We start from the raw sequence: 7061 nt of genomic DNA on the forward strand, positions 1-7061 counted from the left end.
CAATTACCAAGCCTTGCAAGTGTAAAATGTCCACCTCACTTTCACACCCAACGTTGTACACCTACACTACCGACACCACCAACACCGAAAATATTAGTGCTGCTACCCAGCTACCGTGGCTGTGGCTGCCAGCTGGTTCTTAAAGGGCACAGATGAATCACTTGCAGTGGCCCTTTTGGCACGTCTTTGTGTTATGACATAGGTGATTGGCAGTGAGGGCAATGGGACAGCTGCGACGGGCTAGGGTGTTGCTGGCTGGCTGACTGACTGGCTACAAAGTGTTAGGGTTTCAATGGGTTTCATTGCCATTGCCTGGCTGGCCTGACAGTTCCCTGGTATGAGTATCCCGGGTCAGCCCCCCCCCCCCCCCCCCCCCCCAGGGGGTAATATGAGGCTAACCCCCCCAGGGGATCTCAGGACACTCAGCTGGATGTAATGAATGGGTCTTTCCCCACAATGCCATTCCAAACCACTGGGTGATGCAAACGATAGACATTCTATGACGACTGTACAGAACGTAATGTGGAAAGACCAAAAGAATGACAAATATCAGTAGTATTTGTAATATTCCAAATCAATCAAAATTTGTACAGTCGTCCTTGAAAATCCTTTCCTAAAATAGGATAACCCACAACTACAATTTGTCACCCTTTCCTGTTTGGTATTAGGACCTAACTTCCTGGGCGTACAGGACAGAGCCGTGGAGCAAACCGGAGCCAAGAAAGGAATCAAGTGCCGAGTTCGACGCGAGATTCAGGGAAATGGTGCTGGCGGAAAGGGCACTGCAGAGCGGGAGGACAGAGGGGCGAGAAATGCATTACGGGGTAGTGCGCACTCTCTCGCCCATCTGCACGCACAGTCCGGTGCGGTCGGTACGGGCTCCGCAGCGTTGCCGGGCTACAGTGACCGTCCAACCAGGACGGATTGTGCAGGCCGTGCGCTCCAGACCTCAAGTACGTCTCCAAGACCCAGTGTACCCTGTGCCTGCTCCGCGCACTCTTCCTCCAGTGTGCCCCCATAGCCCAGTACGTCCTGTTCCTGCTCCCCGCACTCGCCCTGGGGTGCGTGTTACTAGTCTGGCACCTCCTATGCCAGCCCCACGCATCAGGCCTCCAGTGCGCCACCATAGCCCAGTACGTCCTGTTCCTGCTCCGCGCACTCTTCCTCCAGTGCACCCCCCTAGCCCAGTACGTCCTGTTCCTGCTCCACGCACTCTTCCTACAGTGCGCCACCATAGCCCAGTACGTCCTGTTCCTTCTCCACGCACTCTTCCTCCAGTGCACCCCCCTAGCCCAGTACGTCCTGTTCCTGCTCCACGCACTCTTCCTCCAGTGCACCCCCCTAGCCCAGTACGTCCTGTTCCTGCTCCGCGCACTCTTCCTCCAGTGCGCCACCATAGCCCAGTGCGTCCTGTGCCTGCTCCTGGCACTCTCCCTCCAGTGCGCATCCATAACCCGGTACAGCCAGTGCCTGCTGTGAGCACTCGGCCCTTAGTGCGTCTTCCCAGTCCAGAGCCTCCAGCGACACCTCCCAGTCCAGAGCCATTTTTGGGGCTACCTCTCCGCATTGCCTTTCGGTGCGTATAAAGCCTCGTAGGAACGCCGTTCTGCCTTCGCTGCCTCTATCTCCTCCAGCGAGGGGGCGATACTCTCCAGGTTGCCTCCATGGTCCTTTACCATCCAGGATTTCCTCCCAGGTCCAGGACTCCAGATAAGTCTCCTGTTGCTCCCTTCCACGCTGCTTGGTCCTTCGTCGGTGGGTGGTTCTGTCACAAGGGTCGTATAAAGGGGACCAAGGCGCAGCGGGTATAGTGCTCATCTTAACTTTGATTTTTTGAGAGAAGTGAACACTTAAACAAAAATAACAAAACGACAATGGACAGTCCCGTAAGGTACACGGACTATACGAAAAAACAACCACCCACAACCCACAGGAAAAACCAGGCTGCCTAAGTATGGCTTCCAATCAGAGACAACGAAAGACACTGATTGGAAACCATACTCGGCCACACATAGAAAATGAAAAATAGAACAAATCCCCATGAAACAAACTAACCCCAAAACACACAAAAACAACACCCCCTGCCACGCCCTGACTATACTACAATGACAAATGACCCCTTTTACTGGTCCGGACGTGACTGTACCCCCCCCCCCCCCCCGAAGGTGCAGACCCCGACTGCACCTCAAAACAAAAAACCCCACAAAAACAACCCCAAACCTAAAGGGAGGGAAGGGAGGGTGGCCACCGTCAACGACGGTTCCTGTGCTACACCCCCCCCTTCGTCAATCCTCCCACTACGGAGGTGGCTCTGGCTCCGGGCGTAGCTCCCGTTCTGGGCTGCCGACCCCCGCTGGAGACTCTGGGCTGTAGACCGTTGCTGAAGACTCTGGGCTGCAGACCACCGCTGAAGGCTCTTGGCTGCAGACCACCGCTGAAGGCTCTTGGCTGCAGACCACTGCTGAAGGCTCTTTGCTGCAGACCACCGCTGAAGGCGGATTATGTTGGAGAGGCTTCCATTAAAGAACACCCTCTGTGTTCTGTTAGACACGTAACTCTTTATCCACAATATACAGTAGCAGGGGGTGTAAAGCCCTAACACATACATTTTTCCAGCAGCAGACTATGATCGATAATGTCAAAAGCCACACTGAAGTCTAACAAAACAGCCTCCACAATATTTTGATCATCAATATCTCTCAGCCAAACATCAGTCATTTGTATAAGTGCTGTGCTTGTTGAATGTCCTTCTCTATAAGCGTGCTGAAAGTTTGTTGTCAATTTGTTTACTGTAAAATAGCATTCTATCTGGTCAAACACCATTTTCCCAAAAGTTTACTAAGGGTTGGTAACAGGCTGATTGGTCAGATATTTGAGCCAGTAAAGGGGGCTTTAATATTCTTAGGTAGCAGAATTACTTTTGCTTCCCTCCAGGCTTGAGGGTACACAGTGGACTTCCTATTAGGGCACACTGCCTCAGTGCTAACAGTATAACTCTGGTTCATAGGCAAATAATTACTGCATACATTTACATTTAGCAGACGCTCTTATCCAGAACGACTTACAAATTGGTGCATTCACCTATAATATCCAGTAGAACAACCACTTTACAATAGTGCATCTAAATCTTTTAAAGGGGGGGGGGGGGGTTAGAAGGATTACTTTATCCTATCCCAGGTATTCCTTAAAGAGGTGGGGTTTCAGGTGTCTCCGGAAGGTGGTGATTGACTCCGCTGTCCTGGCATCGTGAGGGAGCTTGTTCCACCATTGGGGTGCATACAATAGCTGTGGGATCAGCAGAGGCATTCAGGGCAGTTAGAGGGACATAAATTAGAATGCTTACATTGTGTCTTCCCAATGTGACAATGTACATTTGCTGAACCATTATGAAAACTCAGCAACACAATGGTATGGATTAACTGAGCTGGGCTTGGATCATTGATAAGTCATTAGAGTATCTCAATGCAGTTTTATAATGCTGTGAAAGGATCCAGGAACCCAAATGATTTGGGGGGATGCCATCCTCCTTATAAAAAGAGCTTTGTTTCCAGAAGGTATCAAAATTATCAATAAATGTTACACCCACAGAGCTGCAATAGTCTCGTAGCCAGTTATGGATGGCTAAAAGTCTGCTGAAACATTCAATGCCACGATTTAGGGAGGGCAGAGGGCCAGAAATTATTGGGCCTTTGTTGGTGTCAAGCAGTGACCCAATCAGTTCTTTAAAATCCATATTTAGCTGTTCTGACCTGCCCTACATAATGTCATTGAATCCCACATGAACTATGATAGACTCAATTTCCCTATGCTGGTTTAAAATGTTTGTTAGCAGCTTATTGATGTCCTGTACTCGTGCTCCTGTATAGCACAACGTTTTTGCTCCAGGGACTGAGACACTTCTCACCATCGAACTGCACAGTACAACGGCCGGAGAAGGAAATAGAGAAATCCGCCCATTCCTACCCCTCACACAATTTGTTAAACCTTTCACGGGCCCACGAGAAGCAGGATAGCGTACGTCGCTGCTACCGGCAACAGTTCCAGACCTCCCACAGCAGGCAGTGCCCTGTCAGATCCAGAGAAAGGGAATGGAGCTGGCCTTGATGATGTAGCCACTGCTGGAGTCAGCATAGTTGACAGCATAGTTGTAGTTGGCACCGCCGTCGCATATGAATCAAATCAAAATCAAGTCGAATCAAATTGTATTTGTCACATACACATGGTTAGCAGATGTTAATGCGAGTGCTTGTGCTTCTAGTTCCGACAGTGCAGTAATATCTAACAAGTAATCTAACAATTCCCCAACAACTACCCAATACACACAAATCTAAAGGGGTGAATGAGAATTTGTACATGTAAGTATATGGATGAGCTATGGCCGAGTAACATAAGCAAGGTGCAATAGATGGTATGAAATACAGTATATACATGTGATATGAGTAACGTAAGATATGTAAACATTATTAAAGTGCCATTATTTAGAGTGCATTGTATAAGGTGACTAGTGATCCATTTATTCAAGTGGCCAGTGATTGGGTCTCAATGTAGGCAGCAGCCTCTCTGAGTTAATGATTTCAGTTTAGGAGTCTGATGGCCTTGAGATAGAAGCTGTTTTTCAGTCTCTCGGTTCCAGCTTTGATGTACCTGTACTGACCTCGCCTTCTGGATGTTAGCGGGGTGAACAGGCAGTGACTCGGGTGGTTGCTGTCCTTGATGATCGTTTTGGCCTTCCTGTGACATCGGGTGGTGTAGGTGTCCTAGAGGGCAGGTAGTTTGCACCCGGTGATGCGTTGTACAGACCTCACTACCCTCTGGAGAGCCTTCCGGTTATGGGCGGAGCAGCTGCCGTACCAGGCGTTGATACAGCCTGACAGGATGCTCTCAATTGTGCATCTGTAAAAGTTTGTGAGTGTTTTTGATGACAAGCCGAATTTCTTCAGCCTCCTGAGTTTGAAGGCCTTCCCTGTGGCTCAGTTGGTAGAGCATGGTGTTTGCAACGCCAGCATGGTGTGTGCAACGCCAGGGTTGTGGGTTTGGTTCCCACGGGGGGCCAGTACAAAAAAAAAAAAAAGTGTGAAATGTATGCATTCACTACTGTAAGTCGCTCTGGATAAGAGCGTCTGCTAAATGACTAAAATGTAAAAATGTGTGTAGAAGGTAGTTGTTGTGGAATTGGTAGATTACTTGTTAGATATTACTGCATGGTCGGAACTAGAAGCACAAGCATTTCGCTACACTTGCATTAACACTTGCATTAACACTTGCATTAACACTTGCTAACCATGTGTATGTGACAAATACATTTGATTTGACTGGGATAGGTAGCAATTGAATATGTCCGTAAACACACCAGCCAGCTGGTCTGCGCATGCATTGAGGACGCGGCTAGGGATGCTGTCTGGGCCAGCAGCCGTGCGAGGGTTAACACGTTAAAATGTTGTAACGTCAGCCACGGAGAAGGAGAGGAAGTGGGGGCACAGTCCTTGCTAGCGGGCCACGACCTCTCCCTCAAAGCGGGCAAAGAAGGTGTTTAGTCTGTCTGAAAGCATGACGTTGGTGTCCGTGATGTGGCTGGATTTCTTTTTGTAGTCTGTGATTTCCTGTAGACCCTGCCACATACGTCTCATGTCTGAGCCGTTGAATTGCGACTCCACCTTGTCCCTGTACTGGCATTTAGCTTGTTTGATTGCCTTGCGTAGGGAATAGCTACACTGTTTATATTCAGATATATTCCCAGACCTCTTTCCATGGTTAAATGCGGTGGACCGTGCTTTCAGTTTTCCGCAAATGCCACCATCCATCCACGGCTCCTGGTTAGGGTAGGTTTTAATTGTCACAGCGGGTAGAACATCTCCAATGCACTTCTTTATAAACATACTCACAGTCAGCGTATAGGACACAGGCAATCCCAGCGATGTAGGTGCAGGTAGATCAAGCACCAGTGCAGCGAAGCTATTCCAATTTGTGTTTTCCCATTAAATTCACACAGAATTAAGATTTGCTTGCTAAGCATAGCCCCCTTTACTCTTTCACCTCATTCCTGTAATCCTCCACTAGCAAACAATTGCCGCATTGAAACTCCGGATTGTCAAATTGTCCCGGACAAGAATGTAATAAACACAGCTTCTACAGTGCTGCAAGTGTTCGTTAGCTATTCCAGGCGAAGCGGTCTCCATTGCAACCTAGTTAGCTAGCTATCTCGCTAGTTGGTAGCAGGTGTTGACACAAACAGTTATTATTATTTTTTTATAAAACAAAGTAAAACTTTGGAAAACAACATGCCGAAGCAACAGGTAGAGGCACAGGAGGTACAGACAGAGAAACACGTGATGATACATTGGAAATGCAAAGAGACTCCAGAAAGCGGTCCTAAATTAGATAGTTGACTTTTCCTACTAGCACTGACTTTGCTGATAACTTCTTTATTGAGGAAAAATGTACATACTATGAATGCACTAACTGTAAGTTGCTCTGAATAAGAGCATCTGGTAAATTACTAAAATGTCAAATATTAAAAATATGTAGGCGAACAATATGAACATAATCTTAACATGAACCATTAGTCAAATTAACCCCAGAATTGGTATATAAACTCAATACATTAAGTAATGACTTTAAGAATGAATACCTTCTGCATTCAAAGATAACCAACCTATAGCACTAAACTAAACTTCACTTTTGTCATCCTTGTGGTATTTAGAGATAAACATGATAGTGCTTCACTAATTGCACATGAAGGAAGATAGTTCCTACATGATAGAGTGCTTGCTTTGTTATCCAACTGATCTTGTGTCCTTTCCGTCATCCTGTGAATCCCGTTCATTGCTGCTCACAGCTATATTTTGTAAATTAATTTACCCTCTATTGACCTTTGTGCAACCTTCGCGGTTTCCAAATAAAGTAATCCAAAATAATCTACAGAAGCGTTCATGTACAATAAAGATCAATTTATTATCGCTGATAAATAAGCAAAAAAGAGTGTGGGAGTGCCAGGGTGTGATTGAGAAACTCCATCGCACATGGCGGTGGGACAGTATACTATCCCTTTTCCTCTATTAAAC

The sequence above is a fragment of the Salmo trutta genome, chromosome 27 (assembly GCF_901001165.1).
Source record: "Salmo trutta chromosome 27, fSalTru1.1, whole genome shotgun sequence".
Classification (NCBI taxonomy): Eukaryota; Metazoa; Chordata; class Actinopteri; order Salmoniformes; family Salmonidae; genus Salmo; species Salmo trutta.